Genomic DNA, 18,643 nt, shown 5'->3' on the forward strand with positions numbered 1-18,643 from the left:
ACCTTCACAGGACCCAGCTTGTCACACATCAGTGGACAAAGGGAGAGCAACTGATGCAATCTACTTGGGCCTGTGCAAAGCATTTCACACTGTCCTGCATGACATCCTGGTATTGGAATTAGAACAATATGGATTCGATGGATGGACCATTTGTTGGGTAAGGAACTGTCTGGATAGTCACACTCAAAGAGTGGCGTGGCTCAATGTCCAGATGGAGACCTGTGATGAGTGGTGTTCCTCAAGGGTCGATACTGGGACCAGTGCTGTTTAACATCTTCCTCGGTGACATGGACAGTGACATTGAGTGCACCTTCACCTAGTTTGCTCATGACACCAAAGTGTGTGGTGAGGTCAACATGTTGGAGGGAAGAGATGCCATCCAGAGGGACCGTGATAGGCTTGAGAAGCGGGCTTGTGCAAACTGCATGAAATATAAGAAGGCCAAATGCAAGGTTCTGCATCTGGGTTGGGGCAATCCTAAGCACAAATACAGGCTGGGTGGACAAATTATTGATAACAGCCCTGAGGAGAAGGACCTGGGGGTGATGGTGGATGAGAAGGTCAATATAGGTCAGCAATGTGCATGTGTAGCCCAGAAAGCTAGCCGTGTCCTTGGCTGCATCAAAAGAAGTGCAGCCAGCAGGTCAAAGGAGGTGATTCTACCCCTCTACTCTGCTGTCATTAAACCCTATCTGGAGTGCTGTGTCCAGTTCTGGAGTCCCCAAGACAAGAAGGACATGGAGCTGTGGAAGCAAGTCCAGAGAAGGGCCACAAAGATGATCAGAGGGCTGGAGCACCTCTCCTATGAAGACAGGCTGAGAGAGACAACAGACCCAACTGTTCAGCCTGGAGAAGAGAAGGCTCTGGGGAGACCTCATAGCAGCAGCCTTCCAGTACCTGAAGAGGGCCTACAGAAAAGCTGGGGAGGGGCTTTTTACAAGGGCTTGTATCAAGAGGACAAGGGATAAGGGATTAAAACTAGAAAAGGGGAGATTTAGGGGACATTAGGAGAAAATTCTTCACTGTGAGGGTGGTGAGACACTGGATTAGGTCACCCAGGGAATTTGTGGAAGCCCCATCCCTGGAAGTATTTAAGGGCAAGCTGGATAGGGCTCTGAGCAACCTGATCTAGTGGGAGGTGTCCCTGTCTTTGCAGGGGGGTCAGATCCAGATGATCTTTAAAGTCCCTTCCGACCCTAGCCATTCTATGATTCTGTGATTCTATGATTCAATGATTCATGCCTATTCTGGCTGCTTTACATCTTTATTTCACCTGTAGTCCCATTGTACATCAGTTTCTTTGGAATATCTAATTATCTACTTCTAATTAAAAGAATCTATATAATTTAAACTCACGCACATTGAAAACACTCAGATGCTACTGGTGGCTGTACACCTGTCCCAGGAAGGATGCTAAGAGACAAGACAGTTTGGCAAAAGTAGAGCGCTTCCGAAGAGTGACCTTAGGCAAAGCACAAAGCTGGCATATGCTTTTCACATTCTTTTTACTTTATTGGCCAAAATATGTAGATGTTAGCTTTTTAAATCAGATGAGAATTCATGTCACATAACATTACGCATTCAATTTATGCTACACAATCTGAAGACATTTGAGGTAGGGGGGACACAGAGAAAACCAGTTTTAAACCTGTTGGGAATTGCTTGCTTCCATGCGTTCTTTACAGTCGTATCTTTCTTTGAAGAGTTTTTCCTGAGGACCAAAATGATTGGAAGCAATACAAGCATAGTCTGTATATGAGGGTTTAAAGGGACATCTTTAAGATTAAAATAATATTTCAAATCCTTTTCCTGTATGACAAAAAAAAGCCATGCAGTATCTAACAATATATTGTGACATTACAAGAACTAAATTGACTTTTATGCATATTCATATTTCCTTCAGCTGAGACAGTGGAGCCAGCATGGTTCTTTCAGTTAGTTTAATGGTCTTGTGCCTGATTACAATGCTGACATGTTTGTTGCTAGCCCTCAGAACTAGTCTGTGTCTTTAGGCTCAGCCCTGAGCAAGACAAGCAGAACTGTCTGAAACCCCACAGAAGCAGCCCATGGAGACATGGTGCATCAAGGACACTCCTTCTCTGCTCATATGTTGGGGGGGAGGAGAAAACAGGAAGCAGGAAGAAAACTTCCAGCATGTATTAAAATGTAATAGCTCACTGCCTTGCTTACACTGTCCAAATATTCTGACTGCATAGTACGTAGGTGAAGATGGAGCATTTTTGGTTGAAATTCACTTTTATGTGCATTTAATCTTACCCTTCCAAAGCTGTTTCCTAGCTCAGGCATAATTTTGGGATCCCAGGGGACTTGCTTGCCCTCTTGCCAATGCAGGGAAAGGAACAGGCTACTTCACAACACGGTGAGTGTTTGGTGTGTGATAAAATTTGTGTTTCAACCTCAACTCCTGTTTCTAAACCCAATGTAGGAACCATATAAATGACTTACTGGGCATGAAGTGAACTCTGAAACTTTGTTATCACTCCTAATTTCTTTATGATTCTACCAGCCCTCAAAGAAGTGGAAATCTTTAATTCTGATGGGAGGAGGAAGTGGGAATAATCAGTAAAAGTGTGAACTACAGTATACGTCTAACTCTGCTGGATGCCTTTGAGACATTAAAAATCCCATGGAACTGGCAAGTTGAGTCCCTTTGGGTCTAGACCTCACTATAAAAATTTGGTGGCATTTTTCTGGACCATTAAAGCCAGTTCCTATTTGCACTTTTGTGACATCTGTCAAGTCACCATAGAAAAAATTCTGTCCTGCATTTTGACAAGAATGGTGGAAGGGCTCTCACACTGCAGTATGAATGGTACACATTTCTGAAATAAGAAAGGTGGGGTTTCTGACTTGTAATCAGCTTCCCAAGAGGGCTATTTTCCCCTCTTCTTTTGACTGGGATTCTCAGGATACAACAACGCAGCACAAAGCATACTTTGTGATGCCATCTGTGCTAGCCTGGAGAGCAGAAGTATGTAGTTATGCTATCCTGGTTCCCCTCCAGAGCAGATATATCCTGTTAATGACTATTAAGCATACAGTATTGATCCCACACACAGCACTGTAAAAGTTAATGTTTAATTATATTTCCTGTATGTTAGCTAACTTGGCTGTCTTTTCACAGCATTGAGTTTTGCCATGTAGATATATCCAAAGGAATTTAAGGATTGGCCTGAGGGAGCCTGAGCAGAGTGAGGATCTCAGACGTTCAACCTCCTACTGGCCTTACTGATGGAATAATTTTGCAAACAGCATTTAGTAGAAATGTGTCAATAAAAATACAGTGTGTTCTCATCTGTAATTTTGCTTTCTCATTTCAGAAGGAAGAAAGATACTTTCTTAGATGATGAGCTGGTTAAGGAGCACAGATAGCTTTTTGGCTTAAATGTGGAGGAGGAAGCAGTATGATGACTGTTACATATTTTAATGGATACTCAAGGAAGTCTTTCTGGTAAGGTTGTTTATTCACCCTAGCACAAAAGACTGTTGCATTTATCTTAAAGTAACTTTCAAATTTGTTCTTTCAACATGGTTTGGATACATGATTCAGTTCCCTTTTAAGAAAGTGATTCCACTAAGCTGACGTAACATAAACATAACAGCCATAGAAAATATTTTTAAAAATAATATTAAACCCTTGCATAATGAGAAATCTTATGCCAGGAATCAGATGGAGAGGACTCCTGCCTCTTTCATCTTTAATAACTCAAGTGTGGCCTCTGGAGACTGAAGTTGCTGTGTATAATATTTCATAATGTGATGTGCAGTCCCAGCATATAATTTTCCAGGCTCATCTCAGGGCCAGATGGCAGGAGTCACAGGTACAAATATACAAACTTACAATTTCATGCTGTTTAGATCAAGATGGAATGCTATGTGATGACACCTGTAGTCTCTGAAGTCTTTAGAGATTTTTCCTCTGCATTAAAGATGAAAAGACTCAGCCCAACAGACTGTTAGCTTGCTTTCCTTTTCCTGTGATAATTTTGTCTCTCTCTCTCAGTCATTTCTCCCACCACAAGTATAATGTATTTTGAAGTCATTGGCCAATTTGCCCAAAATTTTACTGAAGTCCTGAAGACATTAAGCTCTTAAAAATCTTATCAAAAACAGTAGTTAAGTAGAGGAAAGACAGCAGGATAAAAGGTCTCACTGGAAAACACCCATTTAAATGTCTGCACTAGCAGATACATGATCTGAACAGTTGTTTGCTTGGTTTGGGCTCTGGCTGGCCAGAGACCCTGTGCACAGGTCTGCCTGGCTGCAGAGCAGAAGATGTGGGGAAGAAGTGCTAATCTAGGATAGAAAAGGGAGCTGGGAGCTGGACACGAGCAAAAGTGAGGCAAAGGAACCAAAGGGGCTATGAGTACAGTGTCTGGGGACCAAAGACAACTCATGGGCGCTACAGGGCCAGCAGCCTATATAGTGTGGGTTAAACAGTTGTGGGGAAGGTAGGACCATGAATATACATCAAACTGAGATTATAGGAGAAGAGCCTGTGGAATGTGCATGAAATTAGTTCTACTACATATAGAAACATATTTAACAACTACAAATAGGCACTAAAATTTGGGGACTTGCAGCTGCCCTGTTGAACATGCTTGGACCAAATCTATGCTGAGATCAAATTCCTAAATGAAGTCAGTGTAATAACTGCTCATTATAAACATGTGTGCTGGGTTGACCTTGGCTGTCTCCCAGGCATCCACCCAGCCACTCTCTCACTCCCCCTCCTCAGTTTGACAGGGGGAGAAAATAAGATGAAAAACCCATGGGTTGAGATAAGGACAGGAACATTACTGTCATGGAAATAACAGACTCCATGTGGGGAAGATTAATTTAATATATTGCGAATTAATAATAGAGTAGGATGGTGAGAAAAAGATAAAAACTAAACCACCTTCTCCCTTTCCCCTTCTTCCCAGGCTCAACTTCACTCCTTCGTTCCTCTGTCTTCTCTTGCCCCCAGCAGCACAGGGGGATGGGGAATGTGGGTTGTGGTCAGTCCAGAACAGCTCTTCCCAGTTCCTCCTTCCTCTCACGCTGCTCCCCTGCTCCAGGGTAAGGTCCCTCCCACGGGCTGCACCTCTTCACCAGCTTCTCCAGTGTGAGTCTGTCTGACCTGGGTGTCTGCAGGGCTGTTTCTCACTCATTATCGTTCCCTCCTCCTCTCTCTATCAGGCACTTTTGCCCTTTTAAAAATTTGCTTTCCATGAGACACCACCCACCATCTTGGCCTAGGGGCTCAGCTGTGCCTGCAGAGGGTGGGTTGGAACTGGCTGGAACTGGCTGTGTCCAGCCCGGGGCAGCCCTGGCCTCTACTCACAGAGGCTGCCTGCAGCCTCTGCTGCCAGCGCCTCACCATGACACCCTGTGCAATCAGGGGGTTGAGTACTTAAATACACATGAAAATTAGCGTTTAGTAGCAAGTTTAAAAAAAAAAAAAAAAAAAAAAAAAAAAAAAAGTTCTTAAAACAGTCCAAGGAATAGCAATACCTCATACACATGAAGTAAATACTTTTACTGGTAGCCATCAGGCAAAAAATTCAGGATATCCGCAGCTGGTACACCACCAAGTGGTTGGGCACAGACTTCATGGGTTACATTTGGAGTCCTAGAATTTAAAAAAAATTACCTGAAACTAGGGGTCAGAGTGCCTTCTCAGGACCTTGTCATTGGCACTTGTCTTTCAGAAACACCAAGTGCATCCTGCTCCAGCACAAAATCAAAGGCCAGCTCTTAATCCTGTTTGCTTCAGTCTCACTCTTTACAAAATGGAATTGCTGATAGTTCCTTATTTCCTTAATGCTGTAAGGCTCCTTACATGGGAGAGGGGAAGAGCTTGCCAGTATAATAAACATGGTATTTTAGCAGGTGTCCTACCTATGTGAACTCACTCCTCTTCCAGATTTTTATGCAGGTGTCTGGCTCAAATTCAGTCCTGAGTGAGGGGCTGCATTCAGCTGGTTTAACATGTTTATTTGTGGCCATTTCAGGTACCTTTAATTTCTAAGACATGCAGCCCTCACACCTTCCTGTAATGGCAATGGGAAGTGAGGTGCCACGCCAAAACACATCTCTAATGGTGGTCAGTTTCTACATTAAGGAAACTGAATCTGGCCTGAGGCATCTGTTGTCTTCCTCTACAAGAAGAAGGGAAAAGATGACTACCTAACTCTACCAGCAAACTACTGTTGTGGGTGCTTCATGTACATTGCAAATTAGAAAACAAGTTGACAATGAAAGTTTTAAAGTGTTTGAACCTTGATGCAACAGTAGTGTTTAAGTCTTCAAGAAAAACAAGATCTGAGGCATATCATGCTTGTTGTGTAGCACTGGCTGCATAAGGTACTTTGCACATCTCACATGTAAAGCAAGAAGATGGGATGACCTCTGTGGTGGATTTAAGATGTGAGAAAGATCACACTGAAGAAGAAAGGGCAAGAGTAGCTTCACATGCTGAAAATGTCCAGGTCTCAGTTGATGGAAGAGGAACTGGCTATGCTGAGGGAAGGATAAAGGAGCCAGGGCCACCATGGAGATGCAGGGGCTGTTATGGCTTTGGTTCTGCTGCTGCTCAGGTGTCCACTTTGATTTGTTTAATAATCTGACTGATAAACTTGGTTTGCTTTACTTTTTTTTTCTTCTTGTACAATAAATTACCAACAAGGATAGCTAGTTTATCCCTGAATTTGCCTGTGTTTCCTGCTTCCTCTGCAAAGCCTGGGTAAGCCTTCAATTATTCTTCAAACAAAAATTCAATATGAATGTAAAAAAGCTCTGCAGTGTGTGAGGTGTGTTGTTTATGCACCACTTTGGTAAAAACGATCAGCATATATTTTACACTCCTTTTCAAAGATGGTTAAGTAACAGGCCTCACATCACTGAAGAAGTGTTTTGATTCTTAAACTGACTATTCTAACTAAATACTAATAATGTTTTTCAAGGGAGAAAAGGAAGAGTCTAAGGAACTTTCTTTAAGGCATCTAATTGTTGTTTATGAGAGTTACTCTATTATTTGAGATTTCTTCTCAGAGAACACTTGCTACTTGCATCAGACTGACACTACAGAAAGCTAAATCCTTTACTAGCCAAATGGAACTGGTGATGGCAGACATAAAAGCTTATTGTAACACACTAACCACTGTCTGATAAACTATTCTGCATTAGTCCTTTGTGACTTTGTTAAATGTCCTGCCAGACAACTGGTTTTATTCTTTTTTGTGACACATACGTTTTGCATTGAAACCTCACCAGTCAGTGTATTGATGTTACAAATCTATGGACTTTTATCACAGTATGCAAAGTTAATTCAGAATTATGCTTCAATTGCTTATCTTTCTAGATTGCTAAGCTGTACAATTTCAGACTAGTGCCGGATTGCTGTGCTGGAAGCTCCACTGAAAATAGCAAAGCTCAGTCAACAATAAGACTAATACTATTTGTTTTGATGGCACCCGTAGTTGAGAAAAATTACTTCTCTGATTTTGGACTTTGCAGTGGTGGGCATAATTCATTGCAAAAGATGAGTGAAGAGAAAACAGAAAATGTGGTGTCCCCATACTCACAGATCAATGTCATGGAAGGAACTTTTACATTCATTACAAGTATGATTTAGATTTGTTTGACATTGATTTAAGAGGAACTACCAAAAATGCCTTTCAATCCAAAGGCTACATGTTCTCAAATGCCTTGATTGATCTTTAGTACAGTTTTTCACACTAAGCAACAAGTTTTCCTTATAAGATGGATGTGTGATATCAGATGTTCTTTGACTCACTGTCTTCAAAATGCTACAGGCAAAATGTGCAGTTGTTCTGTTGATCTGGACTGTATATTGAAGTTAAAGCTGCTCTAGAATTTTGCTGCATGAAGATCACATTATGGGCCAGCAGACGTGTTGCATTGTCATTTGCCATGTGTTGCACTGTCATTCCAGTTTGTCCCTTTTCCTAATTAATTGTAAGAAGTACTTGTGAGTGATACCAAAGTGCCTTTTGACCTTGCAGGTCATCTCTCTGATAAAGTACTTCAGGAAAGGATCAGCCGCAGGACTTACGTTACCACTCACTTTTAGCAACCAGAAGTGAATTCTTCTGTAGGTGTCCTGTGAAGCAGGAAGAGTTAGTGTCTGAAAATAAATTGCAATGTGTATCCTCAGGATTTGAAGCTTTACTCAGAGAGAAATATTATATTGTAGAAGACTGTCAGTATGCTGGTTTTAAGGTGGTGGAGGAATCGAATGCTTCAGTATGTGCTTGGAAGAAGTTTTACTGAAGCTAATCTAGGAGAGCCTTCCAAACTTTTGCTGCTGATTTGCTCTCTTCTGAAAAAGGTAATTCAAAAGCAAGGATGAAAACTTCAGTGCTTTGAATCATGCCAGTTTTTTTCCCCTGATTGTCAGCTGCATTCCTTCTGGGAGTAGGGATCAGGTTCACTTGTTCCTACTCTGTATTAAATGACTGCCCTAATCACAAGGTCACAGTGCTGGCATCTTCCTCATTTGCTCAGCTTTTGATCCCATCGCTGTTGCTGTCTTGGTATTATACTGACTCCATTTTGGCAGGAGAGGTGAAGAGCAAATTTAACCTTTTGTTGTGTTTGTCTTCTAGGGAAGCTTGAAAACTGGAGGTTTCAAGAAGAAACTTCATCTGTAAGAGAGCCTAAAATGCATTTTCCACTTTCTAGGTGAGTGACCTAATCACAGTGCTATTCTGAAGAATGTGGAGAGCATCACCAATGCCATTACCCCTCCTCCAATCCTGGTTTCAAAAGCAGATGTGATCAATTAAGCAGCTACTACTGAAAGAGGACTCAGATTCTATAAAGGGGTGGGAGAATAAAGTCAGTTGCTTCCTCATGCTTTGTTTTGGCAGTCAGTTTTTGGCAGTGCCTGGGCATGATCTTACTTTGTAAGTGGGAAGGTGTCAAACTCCCATAGTTTCCATTCCACTTTGCTCAGTATGGGGGTCCTAAGGTTCAAAGGTATATAAGAGTCATATTAGAAATGAAAGTTTTTAATTATGCTGGATGTTCCCTAGCCTATTGCCTTCAGTAGTAGAGATGTGACAGCAATATGCATGGGAATGCCAAATGTAATTAAAAATGTTGGTTTCAAGTAGAATCTGTGATTTTTCTGACACCTGTAATGTCACAGTCTTTTAATGGATCTCAGCCCACTTGAAGGCTGAAAATCTACCTGAGCCTCAGGAGGAGATATCAACTGGGATAAAAAAAAAACTCTGCCAAATCTTTGCTCTTTGAAATTCACATTCTGCTTTCTCTGAAGCCTGAATATGTTCCATTCACACATTCTGCAATCAAAAGTGAGTAAGACAGTGTGTTTTGCCATGGCACATGGATAGTGCTGGTTGGCCATGGCATGGGCACAAAAAAACCTGAAGCAGTCTGTGACACAAGTGGCAATGCAAAACAAAGCTATTATGCAAATCCACCTCTCTAATTCTCCACTGAAAGACATGACAAGTGGATGCCCCAGAGATGTTCCATGGACACCAGGATGGGGTCCATAACATCTGATTTTAGAGATAGATAATGCAAACAACTATATCTGATGTAGTCAGCCTTGACTCTTGTGATAGTAAAAAGAGATGCATTTAGGAGGCCATGTGCATACTTTAGGATGTAGGGAGTCACACTGCAGAGGAACCTATTTCCCCTCTATAAACAGTAAAATTTACAAGACCAACAAAACTGCAGATGTCTGCATTATAAACTATTACAGTGGTGAATTAGATGGATCTAAGCCCATGTCTATATAAGTGTGCTATCTTCAACGGAACTGGTGGTGGCTTAGCTGAAATCTGTGTTTGAACTGTATTAAACTACAACAAAGTGACTGTATATGATTAAATCCCTCCTGATTTAAAGTTTCTCTGAATGTGGATTTGGACCCTTTGCTTTAAATTCTTCTATATCTCTCATAATCACTTGCACTTTGTCAAAACAGCCCCTCAGAAGAGCTTGTGATGTCTTCTTCCTTTCTTTTGGCAAATGTTGGGACTTAGCAGGAGTGGAAGTGGGGAATGAGGACCAATGATGGCATAATAGAATTGTCTGGACCTATGAGCAGACAAGTTAGGATGGAATTAATGTTGCAACCCTTGCAGCTTGAATGCTGGCAGGGAAGAGACCTCATCCTTGATGACTTGTATGCTGGTATAGGAAGGCTAATTGCAACTTTTCCAAGTTTCAGCCATGCCAAATGCCCTTTTAAGGCTGCTCTAGAATGACAAAGCCTTGTGAAGACATTATATTGCCTCCCACAGCAAAAGCTGCATTTATGCTCATGCTCTAGACAATTTGGCTCCTGTTTAATATTCTTCAAAATCAGGCTAAACTGTAAGTATTTTTCAGTATTTCTGAGCTTATAGAAACATTTTAACCATTTTAATATTGCTGCAGGAACGTGACGATTTTAATTATCAGACAACTATTTATAAAGTAACAAGAATTATTTTTTTTACTATTTCAGGAGCTAAAATTAGCTCTTTAGCTGTTACTTGAATTGCATAACTTCTACACCATCTGACTTACTAATGAGCTTGTCACCTACATACATTTATGCCAAAGATCTGATGTCAAGGACACATACTATGTTGGTACAGGCTGTGCTGCCCAGAAGCTGATATGCTCACTCTCTGGGGAGACATCTGTCTAGCCAGTGTAAGCAGCATGCCCTGCTGTCATTCCAGAGGGAAAAAATGCTAAGTGACAGCTTAACAAGACTTGAAACAGTGAGTGAGGAATAACAGAGAACAGTGAAAGAGAGAAAAATATAAAATATGGTTCCTCTCAAAACCTTCTCTTTATTTCCTTATATGGCTTTTGATACGATCCCCCAGACTCTATTCCCCCTCTATTCTGCCTTGGTGAGGCCGCATCTGGAGTATTGTGTCCAGTTCTGGGCCCCACAGTTCAAGAAGAGCAGGGAACTGCTTGAAAGAGTCCAGCGCAGAGCCACAAAGATGATTAAGGGAGTGGAACATCTCCCTTATGAGGAAAGGCTGAGGGAGCTGGGTCAAATTGGAGCATAGGAGGTTCAAGGTGAATATTCGAAAAAATTTTTTTACTGTGAGAGTGACAGAGCACTGGAACAGGCTGCCCAGAGAGGTTGTGGAGTCTCCTTCTCTGGAGACATTCAAAACCCACCTGGATGCGTTCTTGTGTGATGTGCTCTAGATGACCCTGCTCTGGCAGGGGGGTTGGACTAGATGATCTTTTGAGGTCCCTTCCAACCCCTAGGATTCTATGATTCTATGATTCTATGATCAGTTAAAGACTCCTTCTGGAGAAACTGACTTGTCACAGCCTTGACAAGTGGTCCGTGTGGTGGGTGGGGAACTGGCTGACGGACCATACCCTGAGGGTGATAGGAAATAGTTCCTCCTCAAACTGGCACCTGGTCACAAGTGGGGTCCCCAAGGGATCCATATTGGGCCCAATGCTATTTAACATCCTCATAAGTGATCTGGATGTTGGGATCAAGAGCACCCTGATGAAATTTTCTGGCGACACCAAGATGAGTGGAGAGGTTGACACTCCAAAAGGGAGAGCCACCCTCCAGGATGACCTGGACAGACTGGAGGAGTGGGCTAGCAGGAATCTTATGAAGTTCAATGTTGAGCAGTGTGAGGTCTTGCACCTGGGAACATGTAACCCAGGAGTGTAGTTCAGACTGGGATCCACTTGGCAGGAGAGCAACCCTGTGGAAAGGGACCTTTGGTTCTTGGTGGATAACAAGCTCAACATGAGCTAACAGTGTGTTGCAGGGGCAAAGGAATCCAACAGGGTGCTGGGATGCATCAAGAAGGGCATCAGTGATAAAGAAGTTACCATCCTGCTCTACTCGATGCTTGTCAGACCACACCTGTAGTATTGCATTCAGTTTTGGTTCCCACTCTACAAAAAGGATGTGGACAGGCTGGAGAAGGTCCAAAGAAGGGTCACAAGGATGATCAGAGGACTGGAGGACCTGCCATATGAGGAGAGGCTGAGAAAACTGGGTTTGTTCAGCCTTGAGAAGAGAAGGCTTAGGAGAGACTTCATTGCCATGTTGAAGCACTTAAAGGATGGCTACCAAGAAGATGGAGACTCCCTATTTACAAGGAGCCACATGGAAAAGACAAGGGGTAATGGGTACAAGTTTCTCCTGGGGAGATTCCGATTGGACACAAGAAGTAAATTTTTCACCATAAGGGCAATCAAGCATAGGAATAGTCTCCCAAGGGAAGTGATGGATTCTCCCACATTGAACACTTTGAAGTCTCAGCTTGACAGGGTGTTGAGCCACCTCATATAAACTATAGTAGTACCTAGAAAGGTTGGACCTGATGATCCTTGAGGTCCCTTCCAAACTGGCATTCTGTGATTAAATAAATAGCAGGTATTGTAGAGAACTCTCACAGCAGGAAGCCACAACAATCTCTCTCTTGGTAGCTTTTGCTAAATCAGTGGTGGGCACACATCCATGTCTTATTCAGGTTCATTTTATTTTATTTTACTTTGTTTTCAGTTGTGCCTACTTCTTATCCTAAGTTATCTATTACTGCTTATTTTCTTTGTGTCAGTTGTAATTTTCCAGGTCACTTCACTCAAGCACCTTTTACCACATGTGAAGGGACTCTCTAAATAGGATATACACAACTTACAAGTATGGAATCATTGTTCAGTGGTTAACACAAATACAAGATAGCAATGATTATCGTGCTATTCAGCTAAGTGTCACTGATGATCAGTCATGTGGGGAAGGGCTGGACTTCACTGCTTCCTAGGGTGTGTCCTCAGTGATGGTGAGTTGCCGTTTCCAAATCCCTGGTTTTGCCTGTAAGATTTTATGCCTTCCAAGGTTGAACCTTTTGAGGTTTTGAACTGGGCCTTTTTGCTTGTTCTTTAAAATGATCCAAAGCCAAAGTAATCACAAATATTCCTTTCCCAAACAAAACAGTTACTCGGCTTGTGTTCATTTATTGCTGATGAGAGAGAGCATAGAGCTACCCAAATCTTCACCCAGTCATTCCAGTTTACGAGTCTATCACTTCCTGGATGTCTTGTTAGAAAGGAGAAATCTTCAGACTCCCCAGAGTGCTTGGGCTGTTTCTTTATCTTGTTTCTCTCCATGGGGTGGAAGATGGCTACACTGGGATTCAGCAAGATTATAGTACGTCTTTTCATCACACTGAGGTACTTATCCACCCTTAGCTGCCAAATCCGAATTCCCATATAGCTCTGTGGAGGCCTTTCCAAAGCTTTCTGGGAGCACTGAACTAACAAGGTTAGAGCTGATTTGGAATGTTGCGCATGCCTCCAGGTGCAGTTCTGACCACGCTCATGGTGGAGACAAGACACAGAGTTGATATTAGAGCTTCGTCAACACCAAAATCAGCGTGACTTTTGTTTTTTATCTCAGTAGGTTTTGCAGCAGGATTTGGATTGTTAACAACTGTAGGTAAGATAATAGCTTTTTCAGGTCTATATGTGAGATTTGAGAAGGAATTACAGAAGGCTCCAAGGAGACCTCATAGCGGCCTTCCAGTACTTGAAAGAGGCCTACAGGAAAGCTGGGGAGGGGCTTTTCATCAGAGAAGATAGTGATATGACAAGGGGTAATGGTTTTAAACTGAGAGAGGGGAGATTTAGGTTAGATATTAGGAAGAAATTCTTCACTATAAGGGTGGTGAGGAACTGGAATGGGTTGCCCAGGGAGGTTGTTGGTGCTCAAACATTTTTAAGGCCAGGTTGGACGAGGTTTTATGCAACCTGGTCTAGTGGTAGGGTTCCCTGCTCCTGGCAGGGGGGCTGGAACTTGATGATCTTTAAGGTCCCTTTCAACCGTAATGATTCTATTATTATATGATTCTATGAATTATCTTATATCAATGTATTTAGGACATGCATCTTATGTTGTGCCTGTAAGATGTCATTCAACACATTGGACCAATTAGCCTTGGAGGTTTCCTTCCAGAATAGTGTCTTATACATTTGTTTGTAGACATTCATCCTCCAAGAATCTCTAGCTCTGATTCATTGGAGACAGATCTTTTAAAGCATCATACAGAGAAAAGAACATGTATTTTCTTTATTTCTGCTTGAAAGACATAATGTAAAACTAAATTGTATTTATACTACATTTAACTGAAATGGCACTTTCCTGAAATGTATAGTAATCGATGGCTGTCTAGATTTAAGTGTTCCATGTATTTCTTTTCATGTCTTCCTATTTTCCCAATAATGAATTTTATCCAAGGGACACATAATAATTTTTGCAAGCTGAGGAAAGGAAGCACTAACTCCTTTCTCAGCACATGCTATAAAAAATGAAATAAATCAGGTTTTGAAAATAAACATTTGCTGCTGTGGCCAAAGCGACCAAACTGGTAAATTCTTGACAATCACATTAATCACCATGAGATACCAGGCTTATGTGACCAGACACTGTGCTTTGGAAGTGCTTGGGCATGCATTCCCTTCCAAGGCAGATTTGTAGTTTGAAGAACGGCTGGTTGCTACTAGTCATCAATGTACACTGTCCATTTTGAGCACTGAATTCAGAGCTACTCAGCCTTGATGAATTCTGACAAGCAGAAATGGAGCCATATTCTATTTTCTGAAATGTCTTCTCTCATTACACATTGGTGCTCCTTTGACAGTTTCTCTTCGTGCTGTCATAACTTCTTCTGTCAACCAGCTTCCCAATAAGCTTAAAACAAAACACAGAATTTTTTATTGACTGATGACTGCTGATTTTCAGGGCTTATGTACTCATATTATCAAAGCAGTTTTCATAATTCCTTTTTTATAACATGTGATGGCACAGATGTAACTTTTATGATAGCCTTTCTTTGGCTTTCCACAGGGTTCATTGTATGTTGCAACAGTGTTCAGAGTTCTTATTTTTCAGGTGAACATCACCGTCAATAGAAGCCAAAGTATTTTGGCAGGAGATATTTGAGGTGCTACACTCAATCTGAGAATGACTGACATCAATCATATCTCCATCTTCAAATAAACAACATATGAATATTTAGTTAATTAAAAACAACAAACAGAAGTTGAAGTGTGTGTTTTGTAGCAGTTTCCTTAGACATTGAGGTATATTGCTTGAAATTAGATGAAAAGATTGAAGGTATATTTGACATATATTTGGTATATTTTTTTTCCACATGCTCTCCTGACATCCACATGATGTATCAAGACATGAAGTTAGAGTAACAAATTTACATGCCATATAAAAATTACCATTAAGATAAGTTATTCTGCCATTTCCAAAGTGACTATTCCAGATGCATTGAAGTTGTCCTAACACTTCCCAGCTTTTCTATTACAAATAATCAGAGAGTATTCAGTCCTGGGTTTTTGTTTGTTTATTTGTTTGTTTGTTTTGTTTTGTTTTGTTTTGTGAAATTATGTACCTAATACCTGAGAGTTCTTTAAATACTTAAAAAAAATCTTGCTATAGTTTTGAACCACTCTTTTAAAACTGTTTTTTATGGATGCCAAGACTTGCCACATTTTTCTGTTACTTGTAAACCCTGTGCTGCCACTTCAGATCTAGTCAGTGGTTGACAGAGGACCTGAGGAAATACTGGTATCAAGGAACTAATCACTAGAAAATCTAGAGTGTGTAAAGATGTTGCTATACCATGTATGAATTAAAGAAGCAAGCAAGTACAGGAAGGAAAAGAGAATACGCAGCACTTAAATGTGGCCTGATTTTTCAAGGATTTGAACCTTTGAACCTCCATTTGGCTTTAGTAGGAGCCAGGATTCTTCAAATCAGTAAAAGTCAATCAGTAGAAACTAGAATGTGACAGTTGGTATCCCTTTCTGGTTGTTTACTTCCCAAAACATGTTAGAGAATAAAACAATACTGAAAAAATCAGTAATCTTTTATATTCAAGGAAATGCTTCACATATTTTCTATGAAAAACTGGGAATTTTCGGTCTTCCTAAAATAAAAACCTATACAAAGATCCCTATGATTAATAGACACAAAATTTGGTCATATAAAAATGGTAATTACTGCCAGTTATTGAATTACTTAAAATAATGAAGTATGTCCTAATGCTTAGACTTTGGAAACTGAAAAACAAAGCTAAAGTCTGGAACTGGCAAGATATCATTAATGGAAAAAAGGCATTGAACCAGAATCCTAGGGTATTTTGGAGGCTTGGAGTCAACGTCTTCTGCACCAGCTGTGGCAGAGAGGTGAAGAAAAGGAAAGTGCAAGATCCTTTCTATATCCCAATGAGAAAAGCTTGACAACAAATGGCTTGATTAGGTAAGTGCTTCAATAAAATCAAATGAGGGGGGAGAGAGAGAGAGAGAGAGAAAGAGACAGAGACAACGATAGACAGACAGATAGTGAGTAAATTGTTCATATGCTGAGCACCCTGTGTTTGTACAACATCAGACAGAGCTTGACTGGATTTTCCCACAGTGCACAGATCCTGTCCATGGAAAGAAGCTCTCTGTTTTAGCCAGTCAATCTATTATATAATTTCCTTACAAGAGAAAAACTCTATTCATGATAGATGTTCTAGCCAGAACTTCTTGATGCACTGTTAAGTAGAGTCAAGGCCACACACTATAAGGATGATTAAGGGACTGAAACACCTGCCTTACGAAGAAAGGCTAAGAGACCTGGGGCTTTTCAGTCTAGAGAGGAGAAGACCGAAAGAGGATCTGATTAATGTCTATAAATACATGAGGGCTGGGCATCAAGAAGGCAGGGACAACCTCTTTTCACTTGTGCCTTGTGACAGGACAAGGGGCAATGGATTCAAACTCGAGCACAGGAAGTTCCACTTTAACATGAGGAAGAAGTTATTTACCATGAGGGTTACAAAGCACTGGAACAGGCTCCCCAGAGAGGTTGTGGAGTCTTCTTCTCTGGAGACTTTCAAGACCTGTTTGGATGCCTTTCTGAGTGATCTGCCCTAGTTTTTTTGGCAATGCCCTGGCAGGGGCATTGGACTCAATGATCTTCGGACATCTCTTCCAACCACTAACATTCTGTGATTCTGTGATTCAGGTGGCTTTTTTACAGGGAGCTGAGCTCATTGCGCAGCCAAGGATTTGTGCAGCACAAGGCAGGCCTGTGCCTGCTCAGGTTAACTACAGTGTGGATCACTAGCTCCCAAATGTGTAATAGTCTCCTGGTCAGCATCAGTACATGGAATTAGAGTTAGGACTTTTTTGGTTAAGGAAGGGAATCTAACCTTTGCCATCACTTTTCCCCCTTATCTTAGACTCAATAAGGCTGGAAATTGATCAAAATGACACACAGGTTTGAATAAATACAAGTTTAAAGTATCTCAGAATTTTTGCTTCTAAGGAAATTGAGTTCAGTTGCAACGGAAACAGAAGGATGTGGATACTGCTTTAGCCAATGCAATTTTGGATAGAGTTGAGTAAAATGGTAAACTACATCTGGAATTAAAAGTAGATTAAAGCCACTTAAGAGGTATAGCAAGAGACAAGTAACCAGAGTTTTAACTATTTGGATTGAAAAACTAATTATAGAGTCAAAGAATCATAGAATGGTTTGGGTTAGAAAGGACCTTGAAGATCATCTAGTTCCACCCCCCCTGCATGGGCAGAGACACCTCCCACTAGACCATGTTGCTCAAAGCCCTTTCCAACCTGGCCTTGAAAACCTCCAGGGAGGGGGCATCCACAAACTCCCTGGGCAACCTGTTCTAGTGTCTCAACACCCTCACAATAAAGAATTTCTCCCTAATGTTTAACTGAAGTCTAATGCATATATGTATATATATACATTTATGTAATATATATAATTACATATATGTAACATGCAATTATATATACGTAATTTGAAGAGAAAACTAAAGTGTCTGTGCAGGTAACTTTTACATATCAAAACAGAAAACCAAGGGTTTGTATATGTCTCAGAATACAAATACAGAACAGATGTATTTGCTTTGTTGGAGGATACAAAGTGGTGGAAGAGCTGGAAAATGGGAGGCCAGTGGACTGCAGATGTACTGGATGCACAGACATGCTGGGGAAGGCAACACCTTTAATGGATGTAAGCTGGTGTGGCAGACAAGCATGCTAAAGCCATGCTGCTGTGGACGAAGGTGGACTGCAACAAAGTTAGAAGGCCTTTGGTCTGCAAAGGTGATTTGGTTCTCACAAAGATACCTGTGGTCTTTTGTTGCTGCCCCATGATGCTCTCTGATCCACAGGGGTCACAGGACTAGAATGGATAATGAGCATAGCCTACCACTCCCCACTCCATGTGGTGATATCAGGAAGATCTTAAAGAGATTTCCCCTTTGTTCCTCTCCCACACGTTTTGTTACCATTCTGGCCTGAGGTACCTACACTGCCGCTGTAAATACTTGTTACACACTGGCACTGCAATAACTGAGCTACCCAGTTATTGATAGGATAGAAATAAACAGGAGCTGCTAGAATGCAGTTCTGAAGGGCGAAAAAAGCCCCCTAACTGGCTATTTCTGATATGTGCAGCAGTCCAATTTAAAATTATTTACAGGAACTGAGAATGTGACATTGTTGATGGGACACTGAGTTCTCTTCTCCATGTCTGTTCTGTGTAATGATTGTTGTGTTAGTC

Source organism: Apus apus, chromosome 1 (assembly GCF_020740795.1).
Source record: "Apus apus isolate bApuApu2 chromosome 1, bApuApu2.pri.cur, whole genome shotgun sequence".
Lineage (NCBI taxonomy): Eukaryota > Metazoa > Chordata > Aves > Apodiformes > Apodidae > Apus > Apus apus.